The following is a 21,887-nucleotide window of genomic DNA, read 5'->3' as shown; positions in this document are numbered from 1 at the left end:
GTCCATTAAGACCACAAGACCATTTTAGTTTTTAGACGGGTGCTCGTGAACACCCCTTTTGGGGCCAATATGCACCCTCGATGTGCACTTTTGCCGAGCAGCAAGCCTGCGAGCTCCGCAGCAGAGTTCTGCTCGACAGGAAAGCAGCATCAAATATGTGTGGTCTCGGAGGAAGATCTTAGGGTACATTTGGGACAGGGCCTGTGTTTGGCTGTTTGTCACCTTTGTTCACCTGAAAGTACAATTTTATGCAAATAAAATTAATAGATTTTGTTTGAAAAACTTTCAGAGTAATATTAATGTGGTTTTGTTAGAAAAAAAGAATGTGTAGGTTTCATAAACTTATACTGTTTGAGCAGTCATGAGTTATGAATTTAATTAACCTTTTCACACATAAGTTTAAAATATTCTATCTTGACCCCCCAGCGTGAGTTTTTTAGAATGTATCACCTTATAATTTCCATGGGGACACATCATGCTTGTCACGTGACACACCGCAGCCACAATAGTGTTGTATGACAGATGTATCGCTTTTATTTCATTTTTCATTTTTTATTCGAGGAGTCAAAGGTGCTCCACTTGTAGTTTTTGTTTTACACTCGCATACAGACAAGCGTCTCCTGAAGACAAAAAGAGTTGATGTCTACAATAATTGTCTCTTATACTTACCGGCACTCCGGTAATGACGTCATGGACTGTCATCGGCCAATGAAATTGTTGTGTCTTCATGTTCTTCAGACACCGGTCACACTGTTCCTCATAGTAAGTAAGTAAAGTTTATTTATAAAGCGCTTTTCATAGATAAAATCGCAAAGTGCTGTACAATAGAATAGGTAAAACAAACAATATATTAAAAAAATATTATATACATATGTAAAATTTAAGTGACACTAGTGAAAATCCATCAACCAAAAGCTTTCCTAAATAAACATGTTTTCAGATCCTTTTTAAAAGAGACAACAGAGTCTGCCAGACGCATGGACAGGGGCAGGGCGTTCCACAGTCTGGGCTCAACAGACTGAAAAGACAGGTCCCCTCGGGTCTTATAACGAGTCATAGGGACTACAAGCAGGTTCTGGCCAGAGGACCGAAGAGTGCGGCCAGAGGAATAAGGCTTCAAAAGGTCCAGGATGTACTGTGGGGCCTGACCGTTTAAGGCTCTGAAAGTCAGCACTAAAATCTTAAAATCAATCCTGAATTTTACAGGTAGCCAATGGAGAGCCGACAAGACTGGAGTGATATGAGACCTTCGAGGGGCACCTTTTAAAAGTCTAGCAGTTCAGAGCAGACTTATTCAAACAGGTAAAAACAGAGTTGCAGTAGTCAAGTCTTGTTGATATGAAAGCATGAATTATAATTTCCAGATCCTTCTTTGACAACATTTTGCGAATTTTAGAGATGTTCCTAAGATGATAAAAGCAATTTCGGACGAGCTGTTTTGAGTGTGTCTCCAAAGACATGGCCTGGTCAAACACAACCCCCAGATTTCTGAGGCTGGATTTGACAGAGGAGCCCAGAGAGCCAAGGTGCTGTTTGATCAGTGGGATCTTATGGTCTGGAGCAAAGATCAGCATTTCAGTCTTGTTTGAATTTATCTGCAAGTAGTTAGTGGCCAGCCAGTCTTTGATGGAGGACACACACTCTAGGAACAGAGACAAACTATGGAACTCAGCATCATTAAAAGAACAATACAACTGGACATCGTCGGCATAGAAATTATATGATACATCCTTGAAACAATTAATGTAATAATTTGACCAAGTGGCAAAATGTACAGTAAAAACAAAATAGGACCCAAAACTGACCCTTGTGCCACTCCGCAGGACAAATTGGTCACATCAGACTGTACATTGTTTACAGCAACATTAAAGGTTCTGTCATGAATATAGGAAGAGAACCACTGGAGGACAGATCCTGATAGTCCCATCTCATTATGAAGCCGATTGATCAGTATACTGTGATCCACAGTGTCAAAAGCAGAAGTCAAATCAAGAAGTACAAGTACAGTGTAGTGGCCAGAGTCTGCTGCCATCATCACATCACTAGAGACTTTGATAAGAGCTGTTTCAGTGGAGTGTAATTTTCGAAAACCAGACTGAAAAGTATCAAACAAGTTGTGCTGCTCCATAAAGGAGGTCAGTTGGCATGCCACTACTTTTTCCAAAATTTTGGAGATAAATGGGTTTAGATATGGGCCTAGGTTTTAGGTTCTGAAAGGTCAAGATTGGGCTTTTTAAGTATCGGGTTTACCACAGCGTGTTTGAAGTAGCTGGGGACTGAGCCAGATCTAAGTGACAGATGAATTATTTTTACCACACAGGGGCCGACAATATAAAACATTTTCAACAATAGAGTTGTTGGGACAATGTCAGAGGGGCTCGAAGACGGTTTCATATTTCCTGTTATGGTCTTCACATCCTGTAGGCTGACAGGAGTGAAGGACGACCAAGACGACACCGGTGAGAACTCAGTAGAACAAACACTAATGAGTGGAGGATTAACACTGGCCCTAATGTCATGTACTTTGTTAAAAAAAAACGACAAAAAGTTGTTACAGTCCTCATGTGTGTACACAGGCACAAGAGGAGCCGACGGTGCAGTAAGATTTTCAATGGTGTCAAACAAGACTTTTGGATTTTTCTTATTTCCTGACACAAGATTAGAAAAATAAGCTGAGCGAGCCTGCTTTATCAATTCATTCAGATCCAGCATCATGTCTTTTAAATGGAGCCTGTGTACCTCTAATTTAGTGGCTTTCCACAGACGCTCTGTCTTCCGACATTTTCTCCTAAAACTACAAATGTTATCATTTATCCATGGGAGGGCCTTCTTCTGTGACCCTGAAATCTTTTTAACAGGCGCTACCATATCCAAAACCGACAGACAGTGGTTGTTGAAACTTTGCAAAGACAACAAAGGAGCGAGAGTCAAAAGAGGCAGAGAAATCAGTAAGTGTTGTCTCACTAATGATGCGTTTTTGTGTTACAACATTACAGACAGTAGGCATCATGGTAAGTGACAAATTAAAAGAAATACAACAATGGTCACTAATTTGAAATTCTTCAACACTCAGTTTATCAATGTTTAGGCCACAAGAGAAGACCAAATCTAACGTGTGGCCTTTTTTATGCATGGGGCCAGAAACATGCTGTACAAAATTGAAGTCCATAATAGTCAACAGTTCAGCTGCAGTCGAACAAGAGGGATCGTCAGTATGCAGATTAAAGTCCCCAAGGACTAAAACGCGATCTAGTTTGATGATAGATGTTAAAAACTCAGATAAATCATCAAGAAATGTACGTACAGGACCAGGAGGTCGGTAAACTAAAACACAGTAAAAGGGGTGTGTTTTCTCAACCTTACACATCTGCAGCTCAAAGGAGTCGAACGAAGCGGTGTCCATCAAACTGCAGCAGAAAGAATCCCGAAAGACCAGCGCAAGTCCGCCTCCATGGCGCGCGAGCCGAGGAGTCCCAAACACGGAGCAGTCCGGGGGGCAAAGTTCTTTAAGATGAAAGTGCTCGTTCTCCCGCTGCCACGTCTCCGTAATGAACAGAAAATCCAAGTTCTCTTTAGTGAAATGGTCGTTCAGGGTAAAAGCCTTGTTCGCAATGGAGCGCGCATTGAGAAGTGCAATCCTCGTAGAGCGCGTGCGTGACAAGGGCTGGCCTGGGACAGGCTGGATGGCATGATCCGTCCGACAGGTAACCGGACACAGGACACGCTGGCGGGGCGCATGATGGCAAGCAGACCGGGTGGGAAAGATCCGGTCGGAGGTGCTCCACACAGGCGATGACGCACAGACTGCGTCCCGATCTGACTCGCAGACTGGAACCGGCCTCAGGCACCGCTCACTCCCGGGAGCTCTGGATCCATTCGGCCCAGATGAAAATCCACGGGATCGCCACTTTCTCCTCCAGACTTGGACCCCAGCCCTGGATCCCCGCTTCCTTCTCCTGCCGCGGCGCCGGGTAAGCAACAGGTATTCTGGCGATGATGCGTGGCACTCCAGTTTTGGAGGGAAAAACTCAGAAAATCTGTCCCGGGTAATACAAAAGTCCTGCATATGTGCCTTAATGCGGAACAACACGGCCCGATCATACTGTATAATTGCAGAGACATAACTGATAGTTGATAGGGTTGACACAAGGAAAATCACAAGGAGGATTACAAATGTACGAGAGAGCAGAGAGGTGACCGGCGCATAACCAAACACAGGCACCATCTTAGTCCCTGACTAAGTCCCTGACTCTGCTCATAGCTTCGATCCAGTCGCAGTGTTAAATTCCACTTCGAAAAAGGAACTACAATTTTTGTTCCTTCACTAATGAGATCAGATACAATATGGTTTTAGTTAAAAAAATGTAAGTTGTGACTGTTTTATAAGCTTACTCTCTGCCGGGTCCAAACGTACTGGGGAATGCAAAAGGTGTATACAGCTTCCTTTCGAAGTGGAACTTAATGCTGCGTCCTTGAAGCACAGTAAGATGATGTCACAGTTGCAACGACCAGCTATAAAAGGGCGCCAGACCACGTCATCAGATTCTTTGTCTTCAGGAATCAGTTTGTTTGTGTGTGCATGTGAATATCTCTGTCTGTCGTCAGGAGAAAATAAAATAAACCATGACTAGCAGATCTAAGTGATGTGTAATGCCGTGTTTGAAGTTTATCCACCAGATGATACACATGAATTGTGTGTCAACTGTTTAGGAGCAGAGCACACTTGGTCAGCTCTTGAGGGGGCTAGCTGTGCTCACTGTAATCGTTTTAACAGTAAGGAAGCTCTGCTCCCACCTGGCTTTCCTTAAGGGGGATGGAAGCCAGTCATCTGCACTCCAAGGCTCGGGTCCTGCTGCTACCGAGGCATGTGATTTGCAAGTGGAGTTGGGCTGAAGACCTTGAGATGGGTTTATCCCTTTCTCAGGCATCACTCGCCAGCTCCGATGCTCACTGGCCAGATCAATGTATTGTATCTCGTTTTAAAATATAAAATTATTCCAGGCTACAACAAAAGCATAATGCATTAACACCAGATATGAGGTCATAGCAAACAGGTTTCCAGAAACAGCAACAACTTTTGGACATACGACTGCCTTAAGAAGTTTACTTTAAATAGTTTCATCACTAGAAGGTCTTCTTTCTGTCCCTAGAAAACGAGAATCATCAGTGCTGGACTGGGGCTAATCCGGCCCACACGTTTCTCCATTCATATTTTGCTGTGGTAAGTTCTTTAAATTGGAATAAAAGAAGGTTTAACAATATTAATATTGCATTATATTGCAAGGATTCAAGTGAGTCAAGCAACTTGCACTGGTTATTGCTTCAATAGAGTGGCGAAAGCGTCAAGCAAGTTCGTCAGCACTGTGCGGAAGATGGTCCAGATGCTCATGTGCTGCAACTGCTGAATGAACTTGTGGTTTAATCAGGTAGCCATTTCATTGCTTAGCTTTTGGTCTTTGTTTCCAGGTGCACCAACAGTGCTTAATATATGGGGGCGTGGTGGGGGTTTTGCCATCGACCCACCGGAAAAAGTTCAGGTGCTCCTGATGGTACTACTCTACAGCCAATCGTGGGCCCTCGCCTTGCTCGGCTTCAACTGGGCCTTCAACCCCCCTAGCCCTATTGTTAATGCTGCCCTGGTTATGACCCACGTCACAGTCAGACTTAATTTAAATTGGTCTCTGGAAAGACCGGAATCTGCTCCTGACAGACTTGATGAGTGTTTGCTTGCGGGTCACAGATTATTATTATGATTTCTGCAAGATGTAAGTAGGGGGTGGTTGGGTGCTGTTTCATACAGTGAGTGCTAATTCAGGAAGGGATGTGGATGTAATTGAGTATTTCCACTTTTTGCCCGTTGCTATTTTCAGTTGATTTGGATGCATCTCCCTATCATCATTTACAGAGATGCATGAGGTAGAGATTGGGGAATACCGCCACTCGCACCCCACTCTCTTTCTGTTATTCACTCCAATACAAATATGAAGATGATATCGGTATTTATCCTCCCTGTTAGGGGTGTATACAGAATAGGAGAATGAGCAGCTCCACCACTCGCATCTCATTTCCTAACGTCACCCTTGCTGATACTGGAAGTGCGGGCGTTAGTGATATGCTCTCTTCGTGGCAGAACTGATAATGAGAGTGGGCATAATCGCTGTTGCACCCCACTCTCTCATCGGATGCTGTCCCAGTTCAGGGGCTTTATTCTGAAAGAGGGTGAAGATGGTAGACTAGAATACTAAAATGTTTGTTGTACCAACAACCTACACATTCCAGCATAAACGCTCCCGATAAATTATTTGTTATTAAAATGGTTACGTTCACAAACCACTATAATTTGAACAGAAAAGCAAGAATAGCCTACTGAATGCGTGATTTAGCATGGCAGCCAATTTGAATAATAAATAACTATCGCCTTGCCTAACGCAGCAAAACAAAAGTTTTATTCAGATTCTGAATAGATTATATATTGCCTAGCAAGCATGCAAAGAGCGCTCCCTTTATAATCACTAAAATGCTGTCACCTTAATTCAGCAATATCACAATGTTCCTCTATAATCAATAGCTATGTTTCCATCACCTTGTTTTAATGCGCATTTTGAAGTATCGCATCAGAAAGGAGTGATGGAAACGGCAAATAAAAAAAACTCCCTTACTTTGCAAAAAAGTTTTTTAAGCTCGCTTGAGGTGTTTTTTGACTTGTGCGAAAGAGAGTTAATGTGAATAATGGGAGATTGAAACTCATTTGCGAATAAATTCTGCTGTAGCAAACATTAAACCCACGTGACTACTTGGCTAGTTCCTTATGATGGGAATTCCGGCTCTTTTTAGGGAACCGGATCATTTGGCTCAGCTCAGTAAAAAGAGGTAAAAAAACATATACTGTAGGCTTGTGGCAAGATAACCGATGGCGGAGTCAGGGAAGATGCACGTTTTCTAACAAAGTCTCTTGTTTATTTTTTTTGTTCACATATATTTTTTCCAAATACGTGCAAATATTTACAGTGTCAGGATAGTCAAAAATGCTAAATAAAAACTGTTCAAAAAGTAAATAAATAGGCATTAAGTTGCCAGGCTACGTCTCTCAAGACCCTGCACACTTTACCCATCAGCAATACTATGTCACAGTTCTCTCTCTCTGCACAGCACCCTGCAACTGAGGCCATGGGGCCTAATACAGCCTTAAGGCCTGTTCACACCGGGACGAATTTCGCGCGCGATATTCGCCGACGTTTAACGCCTCGTGACTAAACAAAGGGCGCCAATGTGAGTGTGCACACCGACGCGAAAAACGCCACGCGTAAAAGCGTCATTTTAAAAAAAAACGCCTCGGGTTCGTTTTTTTGGTTTGACGCGCCGCGTCAAAAACTATCCGACCAATGAGATTGGCGCTTTTGCTCACGTGTCTGGAGCTTCTGAAGTTACAGTAAAACACAACTTGGGGGCGCTCAAACACAAAACGGTCTTGCCGAGCACACATACAGGCGAAGAAGATAGCGTCTTCACTGCTGGGAAGAAATAAGACGAGGAAGATGCAAGGCAAGATGAATGTAGAGCTGCTGGCCTCGTTGGTGTCGGAACATAAAGAACTATATGACAAACGCGACTACAAAAATCTTGATAAAAGAGAACTGTTATGGAGTGGTATTGCAGAGCAAATGGGCCTTGATGGTGAGTTTCATTTTACTTAATTGTCTTTCATGTACATAGGCTTGTAACTTTTTCCCACGAACGTTTGACAATCGCGCCATCTAATGTCAGGGAATGAATTTGCATGTTCACTCGGCTCATCGTCAGCGAAAATCGCTTGGGTGTGAACACAAAAAACGCGTTGAAAAACGCTGGCGAATAACGCGCGCCGATATTCGTCCCGGTGTGTAAGGCCCTTTAGACTAGCTATAGCCCCACCCACTAGATTGCCCCATTGCTAACAAAACAATTAACCATGTAATCACACAAAAATAACCAAATAATAAACCAAACAAGCAACCAACAAATATACAAACACATACCAAATGTTTCCCCCCACCAAAATCACATTTGTAGAGAGAAAAACCCATAGTAGTGATAAACACAAAAACACCCCTGCAATAATGGTTCCCACCACCAATCACCCGCGAAACCCCTCTATTTCAGCCTAGTGGAACATCCCCTCGGCTTCCCCACGCGAAACCAGGAAGTTGAACTGGAGTTCGGGGCGGTGGTGGGTTAATTGCAGGGGGGCTGGGTTTTGTATTATTTTGAAGTTTCCCCGGGCGCCGCCATTGGCTAGCGGACCATCACCTGCTGTTAGCATCCCATTGACTCCCATTCATTTTGGCGTCACTTTGACAGCGAATAACTTTACATCTGAGGCGTTTAAAGACTCCATTTGTCCATTATTTATTTCTAAAGAAACACGAAAATGTATAAAAGGCTCCATTACCTTGTAGCTTACGTTATGCAGCGTTATTACGTTACTTCTATACGTAGAAGCAATTTTTGTAAAAATAGGCTAACGATTGCGTCATAACCACGCGACTCTCTGTCGCACAGTAGAGAATTACCGTATGGACAGGAGGAGAAGCTCGCGGGCAATCGGGGGGACGTGGAGGCAAAATGACAAAATAATTAATCTGAATACATAGCAAAAGTTCCTCCTGCTCCTAGCTCATGGACACCTCCTACTCACACTCTCCGTCTCTGCTAGTTTCGGAAGGGAATGATTTAGATTTCTCTTGGCACAGCTACTAGAAGACAGATGGGGTGCTCCCGTCACATCTACGTCGTCAAGCTCAGTTTGAGTCTGCGCAGTACGCTCGACCATCAGGAAGTAAAAGCTTCTAATTGACTTCACTTTTCTCCGTTGAATCCAATGGGGTCGCTGTGTCCAGTTTATATACTGTCTATGGTTAATTGTGTACAGATTTGAAATTACAAAGTTTTAACTAAATAAATGAGAAGTTTGACAGCCAGTGTGGATATTTTCATTACTTGATACCAGAAGACATTAATACAGATGGGCGATGAAAATGACAATGTATAGTTCGCGTAATATATGCTTGGAGTCATGCACAAACATTTGCTACTTAAGAATGCCGGCGAACGCTTCGTGAGCACGTAGTAAACACTATTAAACGTGTATTGAACATTTTATTTATATTGAACTATCCAAAATAAAAAGCAAATCACACTTAAAACAGAACACATTTACTGTATAAGGTTGTTAAATTTTGTCTATGTTATTAAAATGCACCCAAATGCTACTTGGTCATCTTGTATTCTGACCAGAGGATCTTTCCACCACACTGCTTGACCACACGCACTCCATGCAGTGACTGTAAATTACAGTATGTTAATGTATAGCCTTCTGTAGCGACAAATTGAGAGCAGCGAAGTAATGTCATCACACGTGATCGCACTCACATACATATCAGAATTACATTCAGCTAGAAACTACTTGACGTGTGGCTGCGCAGTGTAGCGAAAGGATAATCATATTACTCTGTCTTATATTAATATAAAAAAGACTCTCACTGGTCACTTAAAGGAGCCGGCTCATAGAACCGACTTGTTCGCGAACTACACATCAGTACTGTTTCCGTAGATGTTTTATTTACTGTTGGTTACTAGTTTACCAATACCACCGTCATCTGCTCTAACAACTTGATTGAAACGCACCTAATTCGCATTTGTTTTTGTTTTTTTGCCAACTTTGAAAAGATTCGATTCACGTTTGGATGGAAACCCAGCTAATGAAGCTGACTACACAATAAATCTCTTATTTAGCCTACATAATAACACTTTGTTTGGTATAAGATAACTTATAATGAGAGGATTTGCTAACATGCAGAACTCAGCACTGGAGCGGTTTTGAGTGGTGAATGGATTCTAATTTAAACACGTCTGATGGGCCATTGCATTCAAGAAATCAACTGATATGTTTGTGATTGGCTACATTGCTTAACACTGCAAAACGCCTTGTAAATAGAAACCTTTGATGCTCTCAAGAGCGCAAACACCAATCTGTTTTGCCAATATGCTATTATTACGGAGAAAACTGATCCTAACAGCTATGAGCTATGTGCTCCCTCTGTAGTTAAATAAATGGGCTGTTACAGAAGAAGAGAGTGGGCAATACCTCTCCGATACTGAGAGTACAAAGGTAGTAGCGATATGCTCCTTCTGTATTCACATAAGAGTGATAGGCTGGTGTAGATGAAGAAAGTGGGCAAAGGGCTGGTTACAGAATAGGAAAAGTGGGCATTACCGCTAGTACTGTCCCACTCTCCTATCTGTCGCCCCCCACCGGAATGGTACGGAGGTTGCATTAGTATGTATTAGTATGGAAAATAGTACAACTAAATTACATAATTTGTGCATGAAACCTTGATTAACATTCTAAGTAGAGAAAAAGATACAATATTAAAAAGTAATTTAGACATCTCTAGGTTGTAAACATTACACTTTTTTATTTTTTATTTATTTATTTTTATTAAAATGCACATAATAAATTACAGTATTGAACAGTCTGTATGTTATTACAATGCCAGTGTTTGTACATTTTAAAAATAGTTAATTTACACTGTAACAAATTCACAAAAGATCAACCTAAATTAAAGACATGGGTCTTATTTATAATTCATAAGTCTTTAAATGTATAGTCAAAATTGAAATGATGTATATTTGCAAAAGTGTTAGAATGCCCTTTACATTTCCCAGAGGTATAGCCATGACTGGTAGCCTGTGTTTGTGCATGTGTGTGTGTGTGTGTGCGTGTGTGTGTGTGTGATCTGCGTTTGATTAATGATCTCACTGTCTGATTGAAAGCTGGCTTGTCTCACAGCATTTCCCGGCCAGCCAGATGTGTTTTATGCTTTACAGTTGTTTAAGAAAATACAATAAACTCTTATTAAGCTCCAAAACTGTTATGACTGCACTATATTAAACCTGACAATATAATCTGGTATATCTATTTCATACCTACCAACTAGAGAGAAATTAGACTTCTTATGTACCGTTTTAATAATAGTATATGACAATTCACTGGTTACAAGCTGTGCAAATATCAGGCAGTTTTATTATGAAACTCTCCAACTTTTTTATCTCTCTTCTCAGTCAATCCATGCAACAACAAAAAAATAAAAAATTCCACCCACTAATGGCCAAGAACATAGTCCTGGATGAGTTATAAAAAGAGGTCTGGATTGAAATGCCTCTTTTGACTGTCAAGGACACATTTTATTGTGAATTATTAAACTGAATTATGGCTTGAACATGCTGGACTGAGCTGAAAAAAATATAACTATTGGTCTCAGTAAGATGACATGACAAAAATATATTATCTGACCCATGTCTGCAACTATGTATGTTGTCATATGTAAGGCATAGTCAAGACTGAAAAAACAAAACAAAAAACCTTGTATAGGATGATTCAGACAATACACATATCTTGTGGTTTTGCTCTAACTGTGACTTGGAAAGGTCTTTTAGTTCTGAATCACAAAATAAATTTTAATAGATTATATATCATTCTTTTCAGCTTATCAAACCCTTGGAAACAAATGTTACAAGGCAGTATTCGCACTATTAAGTTGTGGTTTTGCTCAGTGCCATGTGATTTTCTATAATTTTGGCAGAAAAAGAGTAGGCCTATGTTCACCACCAGCGTTTTAGTGCAGGCTGGAACAAACCAGATTCAACCCTCTATATGCTGCTGACAGAATTAGAGAATAGATTTTTAGCGATAACTTTTAACCTGTAAAATACAGACCTATACTGTGAGCTACAAGGTTGCTAATCAATGGTAAATGCTTTTGTTGAAGCCATCTGTTTGCATTATTTTAACTTATTTTTTAAATAATCCTTTTAAACAGTGGAATTCCAGGTGAAAACCTACATTACCCTAGCCTGACGTCGTCATACTCAGATTCTAGTCAGAATATGAGTCTGATACTGCTCCATTGGGCTGTGATTATGGGGCGTGTTTCAACCAAACCAGGAAAGAAAATGCCTCTGCAGTCAATTGGATAGACCTGAAACCAATCAGAGCAAGGAAGGACATAGGCAGGACGGCAAAAACATCTTTCCGATCGACAAATGCCTTGATCGCGGTTCTCTATTCCTCTTTTAAAATGAATGCGCTGTCGATTTCTTCTATAATAGACGCGATGGCGGAATCGACACATCTCAATTCTCCAGCGGCAACCGTCTTTGTTGTAAACGAATTCAACCCAAGTGCTCTTTGGTGACGTGGATGATTACGTTACTGTTGATCATCTGTCCATCATCGTATAATGCCTGCCCTGACAATTTGATTGGTCCAAACAGCTCTGGTTCGAGCATAGTTGCTCTACAATGGATCAAGTCCAGACCGAACTTCCCGACCTCAAATGTTGTGGGCTGGCATCCAGGCTAACTTTACCCATAATTCTGCAAAATAATCTCCACCAATCAGAGAATTGAAACAAGCAAATTGCACCAAAAGAACAGGCGTTTTCGGCTTGAAGTGGCTCTGCGCAGACCGACTGGTCTATGACATCAAAGTAGCACGAGAGTGATTCAAAAGCATACAAGCTCATACACTGATAAGCCTACGCAGCGCCACTTCATGCCGAACACACCTAAAATTGCCTATAATCAACACATTTAAATAAATATTTTCCTCCATCTTTTTCATTTATGTCATTTGCAATGCTTCTTGGGATTGTACTAGTACACAGTCTTGTACATACCTTTGTCTTTTTGAACAATTTGTCAAATAAAAGTTTAGCTGGTAGTTTATGGCTTTTAACTCTTTAACAAAAATTCCTATGGGGAAAATGCTTTCGGAACTAAGGTTGCTGAGAAAGTGGCATGCTAGCATGCTAAGTGGTGTTAGTAGCATACTAACACTGTAGCAGAGATTATGTTGGAATGCACCAATATATATGTTCGCGCTTTGAGGTCTCAGAAAAAGCGCTATATAAATGTAACAAATTATTATTATTATTAAAACAACAAAATTGAAGGAAGAATAAGTCAGTAATTATTCATTAGAATATAAGGTACATTTTTTTATTACTGTTCTGGCACACACTGATATTCTGAGTTTGTATGAATTTGCATCATTGCATCATTCACCCATCCATCTATGTTCTATTTATTTTGAATCATTTATAACTGATTCCTGTAATTTAAAAGCAATCAAAAACTTAGTTTTTTCTCTTTCAGACATCTGGTTTCAACCATTCAGAAACTTGGTTTAGGCAGCGAGAAGCATATTATTCACTCCCTAATTATTGTGTGCTATGATTCAAAACATTTGATGAGTAGGTTCCCATATATTGTTCTTATAACTTAGATTCAAGGAAATTAGTTAAAAATTTGTTCAATTAAATGCAACATTGATGGATATGTGCCGTTAGATGCAAAGAACCTGAAGCAATAAAAAATATCTGCATGAAAGAAAAAAAAAACACACACATTGTGTACACAAAGTAAACCTAAAGGCAAGGAGGAAATTACTGTTACTCAAGCATTTGAGACAATAGCACACAAAATCATCATCATTCCTGTAATCTATCATTCAAAAAATTTGGGGTCCACATGGTTTAAAATAATAATAATAATAATAATACTTTTATTCAGCAATAACAAATTACTTTGTTACTAATAAAAAAAAATTTTTTTTAAATAAATGGTGTTCTTCTGAACTTTATATTCACAAAAGAATCTTGAAAAAAGTCATGGTTTTAACAAACAAATAAATCAATAAATAAGCAAAACACTGATGATAATAATAAGAAATGTTACTTGAGCAGTACCAAATCAGCATATAAGAATGATCATGTGACACTGAAGACTGGAGTAATGACTGCTGAAAATTCTTTTAAAATATATTAAAATAAAAACAGCTATTTTGAATTGTAATAATTTATCACATTATAACAGTTTTTACTGTGTTTTTGATTACATAAATCCAACATTGTTGAGCATAAGAGACACACTTTTTTGTTGCAGAGTACCACTGCTTACATTGAAAAGCAATGTTAAAGCCTGTATGATTTTCATAATTGGATCCACTGAGGACTTCTTTGCACCAAGGTATCCCATCATAAATACTGTACAGTGTAACTGAGGTGTTTGAAACATGATCCCATTGCAGCACAAGGTTCATTGCCCACTGCTAACCTGTGCCAAAGGTCTGACTACATGTTCCAAGGCTCTGTTTAGTCCTGAAGTCTTTTTACAGAATGTTTTGTGTATCTTTATTGATTCCAGGCATGACTACATTTGAGCAATCCACGTTTGCAGAAATTAAGATTAATGTTGTGAACATGCTCTGAACCTCATGGTATCTCTTTTTGTGTTTGTGTTGATAAATATTCTAAATAAATATTCTAAATATTGATAAAAAAAAGTTCACTTTTTAGTATGAAAATTATTTTCCATTGCTTAATGGAAAATTAATTTACAGCAGGAGTCCTGGTTTATGAACCAAATCAAATTCATTTTATGATCAAAGTTGTTTTCTATCATAAGATTTATTGGTTGAACAGTGGTTTCTGTTGCTAAATTTACTTACTAAGTCAAGAAATATATGAAGTTGGTTATCGAGGAACAAAGAAAGATCTGGGTTTCTGCGTGAGGTCGCAAAGCCATGCTTATGTAACACAGTGCATGTGTAACCAATCAAAAAATGAACTTTCTCTCTATATAGTCAGGGCTCTGGAGCATGTGGGAAATTAAGCCCTCGTTTCACCCTCTCTTTTCGTTTAAGTCAGAAGCTATTAATGATTAAGTGCACCATGAATTGCTTACGATAACAGTGTCCTTCCTTTCAAATGCAGCTTTTTGCTTACAATAGCACATGGTACTTCAAACGAAACCCCTATGCTGCATTTGCATCCGTGATTAAACCCGGCCCAGCTGCGGTCTGATGCCTCCGCATGCCTTGGGAAGATGAAACTTGCTCCTCATTCTGCATCAGGTACCAATTGGGATCTGGCAAACCACAGGAGAACTGGAACAACTTGACCTATACTGTATAGAGTCTGTGACCCTCCGCAGAACATAACATATGGATTGTTTCCTGCTTAATTTAGGCATTGTGGGCCAGTGCACTCATTACCCTTGTCAGTCACACTCCAGCATACTGCTCAGCCCAGCAGGCCATTTGAACTATGGACTGGCGGGGTGTAAATCAAAAGCTTGCTGGCCTTGACCTGGTGACCGCCCTGGTTGAAATGCATTCCGACTGCTAAAAGACTGGAGTAAATGGGTCAGTCTAGGAATCCCAGTGTGCACAGAATGAAAAATGTTTGTGATAAACCTTCCCAAATTCTCTGGTATTTGTACGGTAAGTGGTATTTTAGCATGCACAGACATTAAAAAATGCATTATTTATAAATTGACAGCCTCTGAAACGTAAGAATTTTACATATGAATAACTTTAAAGATATATACAAATGTTTACGAATTCTTATTCTCACATTTTATGCCCATAGTTTTATATTGTTGAGAAGGAGGTTAAGGGTAGGAGTGGGGTAAGGGGATTAAAAATAAAACACTTTACAACATATACTTTATTTAAATAGAGTATGTATTATAATAACATTTAAAGAATAAACTTAAATGCAAACTGAATGTAATGTTTTTGGACATTTTTGTAAATTGCAATGAAATGAAATGAAAAAAATATTATTGTTTAAATTCATATTAAACGCATTTAGCTGAACTTTAGACTGGTTTTTTTTTTAAACCCACTGACTTTTTTTTTTTTAACCCACTGACTCTTCTACAAAACATTCAGATTATTATGTAATTTCATAATTACTTCTTTTGTCTTTGAAACATGGTTAAAGTGTACTGCTGAATGTCTTGACAAACATTTATGGTAACTAAAATATACTTTAATGTAATTTCTATTGAAACTTGTATGTCATGCATTTAAAAACAGTTGTAATTGTACATTAATAATGAAGTTGCAATTTAGTACATGAAAACATACTTGTCCAATTTCACAAACAAGGCTTAAGCCTAGTCCCAGACTAAAGATTTAGATTTTGTTGACTAAAATCAAATGGGTTTAGTTAAATTGTAATGCATCAGATTCCAATTTCCAAACTCATCATATAGCTACTTCTGGAGAAAATATCTATTAACCTGTTAATATCAATTATATTAAGGTTTGAACATGCAATACAGACACAGATTTAACTGCTATGACATATAACATGTCTTTATTTATCTTAAAATTATATATTATAAAACCACTTGTCATAAAGAAACAAGAACATGGTCTTTTTAATGAATGATATATGCATTATTTATAACAACCTCCATACAACATTCCTATTCCTTTCAAGCTGACATATTTATTTGAATAAATTAAATATAGAGATGAAAATCCTTATTAAAGTTATAAAATGTATTCAGTCAAGAACATTGAGTGATTTTCTCTTTTTCCTTTGTTGTTTTTTGTTGTCTTTGGACAGCAGCAGGTTATTGGACTGCTGCCACTTTAAAGGGTTAGTTCTGTCATTCTGTCATTAATTACTCATCCTCATGTCGTTCCATCTTTGGAACACAAATGAAGATCTTTTTGATGAAATCTGAGAGCTTTCTGTCCCTCTATTGACAGCTACACAACTACCACTTCAGAAAGTTCATAAAGAGATCGTAAAACGTCTTGGTTACTAATGTAACCTTCGTTCCCTGAAGGAGGGAACGGAAGACATCACGTCAACGTGACGACGTAATTGGGATCACTTCAGGGAGCCCTATCATCTTCGAGTGTCTACAGAACGAGCCAATGCGTGAATCGCGGCCAATGCGGGTATAAACAGGAAGCGGGGTGCACGCACACATTGTTTTTCGCTGAGGAGCCGAGATTGTGACGGCTGTACAGCGATGGTCAGCAACGGTGGCGACGGGACGTTACGTCTCCCATTCCCTCCTTCAGGGAAGGAGGGTTACATTAGTAACCGAGACGTTCCCTATCAGTCACTCACATTCGACGTAACGTCGAAACGTAATTGGGATCCCATGGAAAACGCCGCGGTTGCTGCCACATCCAGCGCTCTACGCAAGACTCACAGACCCCCAACTGGCTGTGGCGGAAGGCCTGCGTAGAGGAGTTCAAACTACTGTTCCGTTATACCCCACACAGTATAACTCTTGGATAACACTGGGAAAGCATGCCCTTCCAGGGGAGAGGGACGCTGCGGAGCCACATTTACATTTACATTTACATTTAGTCATTTAGCAGACGCTTTTATCCAAAGCGACTTACAAATCAGGACTAAATTAAGCGAGTCATCATGAAGAGGCAAAAGACAACAACAACGCAAGAAGTGTTCAGAATACGAAGTTCAGGCATTATTCAGAGTAGCATAAGCATGATACGTGGGATTTTAAGGGAAAGTTTTTTTTTTTTTTTTTTTTTATATTTTTTTTTTATGAGTTTAGGTGCTCATGGAAGAGATGGGTTTTCAGCTGTTTTTTGAATGTTGTCAGGGATTCAGCATTCCGGATGAGGGTGGGGAGAGTGTTCCACCAGCATGGAACTGTGAATGAGAATGATCTGGAAAGTGATTTTGTGGCTTTCTGTGATGGAACCACGAGACGTCGCTTGTTGATTGATCGTAGGCGTCTGGTGGGGATGTAGGCTCGTAGGAGTGAGTGAAGGTAGGAGGGAGCTGAGCCTGTGATAGATCTGTAAGCAAGCGTCAATGCCTTGAACTTGATGCGAGCAGCGAGAGGTAGCCAGTGCAGAGAGATTAACAGAGGGGTGACGTGGGCCCTCTTGGGCTCGTTGAAGACAAGACGAGCTGCAGCATTCTGGATCATCTGAAGAGGTTTGGTAGCACATGCTGGAAGTCCGGCCAGAAGAGCATTGCAGTAGTCAAGCCTAGAAATGACCAGGGCCTGGACGAGGAGTTGTGTTGCGTGCTCAGTTAGGAAAGGCCTGATCTTCCTGATGTTGTGCAGCGCAAACCTGCATGATCGAGCTGTCTTTGAAATGTGATCTGTGAAGGTCAGCTGGTCATCAAACGTTACTCCCAGATTTCTGACCGACCTTGATGGGGTGATTGATGATGAATCAAGCTGGATGGTGAAGTCGTGCTGTAGAGACGGATTGGCAGGGAGGACGAGCAGCTCAGTCTTTGCCAGGTTGAGCTGCAGGTGATGTTCCTTCATCCATGTGGAGATGTCTGCCAGACAGCTCGAGACCCGTGCAGCTACTGTGGGATCATCTGGTCGAAATGAGAGGAAGAGTTGTGTGTCATCAGCATAGCAGTGGTAGGAGAAACCGTGTGCCTGTATGATGTGTCCCAGTGATGTAGTGTAGATGGAGAAGAGGAGGGGACCAAGAACTGAACCCTGGGGAACCCCTGTGGTCAGTTGATGTGCTCTGGATACCTCGCCTCTCCATGCGACTTTGAAGGACCTACCTGTGAGATAGGATTCAAACCAGTCGAGTGAAGTTCCTGTGATGCCCAGTGATGAGAGGCTGGACATAAGGATCTGATGGTTCACGGTGTCGAAGGCAGCAGACAGATCAAGGAGAATGAGGAGTGAAGATTTGGAAGCAGCTTTTGCAATCCGTAGGGCTTCTGTGACCGACAGTAATGCAGTCTCAGTTGAATGCCCTTTCTTGAAGCCAGATTGGTTGACATCCAGCTGGTTGTTTAGAGACAAGAAGGATGTTACTTGGTTGAAAACAGCTCTTTCAAGTGTTTTTGCAATGAATGGTAGGAGAGAGATGGGTCTGTAATTCTCTACAAAAGATGTGTTTAGCGTTGGTTTTTTAAGCAGTGGAGTGACCCGAGCCTGCTTGAATGCTGTAGGGAAGGTGCCAGTATGGAGGGATGAGTTGATGATGTGTGTGAGTGCTGGTAGAAGTGTGGGAGAGATGGCTTGTAGAAGGTGTGAGGGGATGGGGTCTAGAGGGCAGGTGGTAGGGTGACTGGAGAGGAGAAGTGTAGATACTTCTTCCTCTGTTAGCGGCGAAAAGGAGGACAGAGGGGTATTGGCTGTGGAAGGGGTCGGTCTGGGTTCCTGTGTGTGTGGAGCTGAGAATTGACTGCTGATAGTTGTTGTTTTGTTGGTGAAGAAGTTTGCAAAATCATCGGCAGTTAAGGAGGAGGAGGGTGGTGGTGGAGGTGGACAGAGGAGTGAGTTGAATGTCTTGAAGAGTAGTCGTGCGTTGGAGGAGCTGTTGATCTTGTTGTGGAAATAAGAAGATTTTGCAGCATGAACATCAGCAGAAAAGGACGAGAGGAGAGATTTATACATACTCAGGTCAGATGAGTCTTTTGATTTGCGCCATTTCCTCTCCGCTGCCCTGAGTTCGGTCCGGTGTTCACGAAGAACCTCAGATAGCCAGGGGTTAGAAGGAGTAGCGCGTGCTGGCCTGGAGGAGAGAGGGCAGATTTTGTCTAGAGTAGAGGTTAGTGTGGAGCATAGGGTATCCGTTGCAGTATTCACATCCAGAGATGAGAATTGTGAGGGTGGGGGAAGAGAAGAAGACACGGCAGAGGAGAGATGGGAGGGGGAAAGTGAGCGTAGGTTTCGCCTGAGGGTGACTGGTGGTGGGGTTGGTGGCGCAGGGGTAGCGAGTTGTAGACTGAAGGTGATGAGGAAATGATCTGAAACATGGAGAGGCCTCACCAAAATGTTGTCTGTGATGCAGTTGCGTGTGTAAACCAGGTCCAGTTGGTTGCCTGATTTGTGAGTACCTGTGGTGATGTGTCGTTTGAGATCGAAGGAGGCTAGTAGAGAGGTGAAGTCTGTTGCATGTGGTTTTTCGAGATGAATGTTGAAGTCACCGAAGACTAGAAGTGGGGTGCCGTCCTCAGGGAAAGAGGACAGCAGCACATCCAGCTCCTCTACGAAGTTACCCAGCTGACCTGGGGGGCGATAAATTACTACAATATGGATCTTACTGGGAGTTGTAAGTGTGATAGCATGATATTCAAATGAATTGTTGTTGCATAGAGAAGAGAGCGCTGAGTATTTCCAATTGTTGGAAACGAGAAGCCCTGTCCCGCCACCCCTCCCAGACTGGCGAGGGGAGTGAGAAAAGGAGAAATTGCTAGAGAGAGCAGCGGGGGTTGCTGAGTCTTCAGGACGAATCCAGGTCTCAGTCAAGCCCAGGATACTGAGAGTAGAATGAGATGCAAAGGCTGGAATGAAGTCAGCTTTGTTGACTGCTGACTGACAATTCCATAGACCCACGGAAAGAGAGAGAGGAGTGTGTGAGGATGAGAGAATGGGACGCAGATTAGCAGTATCGCGCTGCCTTGTGCGCGTGATGAAAGGGCGTTGTCGAACGATAACAGGAATGTGTTGAAAACACATGCTGATTCGGGAGAAAGATAAGATAAGAAGTGGAAAGGGAAAAGGCGAATTTTAAGTGCCTTTCTGGTGTCCCTGCTCGGTGGAGTCGCGCAGGTAGAGTCGATGGTCTTTACCCGAGTCGGTCTTCACACGAGAGCTGAACGCTTCCGCTGACGCTTCCGCGACAGCGCGCAAAATACACAGATATACAGAAAAATGCTTTCACCGCTTGAGTGAGTACAGCTGTTTCGGTCTTGCAATTAAGTGGATAACGCGATAATGGGCCAACTTTCGCTTTGAAAGTGCTAGGAGCAGAGGCTTAAAGTGCAAATTAGACTTTAACAATAATAATTTTCACTCGCGGCTGCTTGTTTAATGTGGCAACGCGTCCAACTAAAATACACAATTATGTGAAGTTAAAAATATAAGGGAAGCTGAGAATCGAAGATGGGCTTACCTTGACTACAAAGCAACGCTGACAATAACAAGAGAGCAGAGTATTCCAGAAAACACACAGTTGCGCGTTTCAGTCGAGCCTCTTGTTGCTCGCTTGTCCTACGGGAGTGAACTGAATCTCGTCTATTTAAAGGTATTCTAACAGATGCTGGTTCGGTCTTGCAATTAAGTGGATAACGCGATAATGGGCCAACTTTCGCTTTGAAAGTGCTAGGAGCAGAGGCTTAAAGTGCAAATTAGACTTTAACAATAATAATTTTCACTCGCGGCTGCTTGTTTAATGTGGCAACGTGTCCAACTAAAAACACAATTATGTGAAGTTAAAAATATAAGGGAAGCTGAGAATCGAAGATGGGCTTACCTTGACTACAAAGCAACGCTGACAATAACAAGAGAGCAGAGTATTCCAGAAAACACACAGTTGCGCGTTTCAGTCGAGCCTCTTGTTGCTCGCTTGTCCTACGGGAGTGAACTGAATCTCGTCTATTTAAAGGTATTCTAACAGATGCTGGTTCGGTCTTGCAATTAAGTGGATAACGCGATAATGGGCCAACTTTTGCTTTGAAAGTGCTAGGAGCAGAGGCTTAAAGTGCAAATTAGACTTTAACAATAATAATTTTCACTCGCGGCTGCTTGTTTAATGTGGAAACGCGTCCAACTAAAATACACAATTATGTGAAGTTAAAAATATAAGGGAAGCTGAGAATCGAAGATGGGCTTACCTTGACTACAAAGCAACGCTGACAATAACAAGAGAGCAGAGTATTCCAGAAAACACACAGTTGCGCGTTTCAGTCGAGCCTCTTGTTGCTCGCTTGTCCTGCACATCCTGCACGAAGGGAGGTACCATGTGGAGAATACACATATGGACTGGCCGGTTAGGGGCAGTGCAACATATGGAATGTCACTGGGGTGGCTCCAGCCTAAGAAGGGCGAGGCAACACTAGACAGTGACGGCAGAGCGGACTCTGCCACGGGAAAGACACGGGCTCACCGCAGGGAGCTGGTCGTGGAAGAATACACATATGGGATCGCCGCAGGGATCACCATATATGGAACCCAGCCTAGCACAAGTTACACAAACATATGAGCACTAGGCCTGGCGTCGGACGCTCACAACGTCC

At 41.4% G+C, this 21,887-nt stretch overlaps 1 long non-coding RNA gene across 1 annotated transcript; it reads right to left on the bottom strand.

Moving 5' to 3' along the window:
* Positions 1–20,819: 20,819 nt before the first annotated feature.
* Positions 20,820–21,586, bottom strand: LOC311285849. Its single transcript, XR_014626444.1, has 3 exons — positions 21,486–21,586; positions 21,125–21,246; positions 20,820–20,886 (listed from the first exon to the last, which is right to left on the bottom strand). It is a non-coding gene; the product is annotated as an uncharacterized lncRNA (long non-coding RNA).
* Positions 21,587–21,887: the final 301 nt, after the last annotated feature.

Source organism: Rutilus rutilus (assembly GCF_951802725.1).
Source record: "Rutilus rutilus genome assembly, chromosome: 2".
NCBI classification, from domain to species: Eukaryota; Metazoa; Chordata; class Actinopteri; order Cypriniformes; family Leuciscidae; genus Rutilus; species Rutilus rutilus.
Note: the sequence above shows the minus strand (reverse complement) of the source record. Positions and strands in the feature narration are given on the sequence as shown.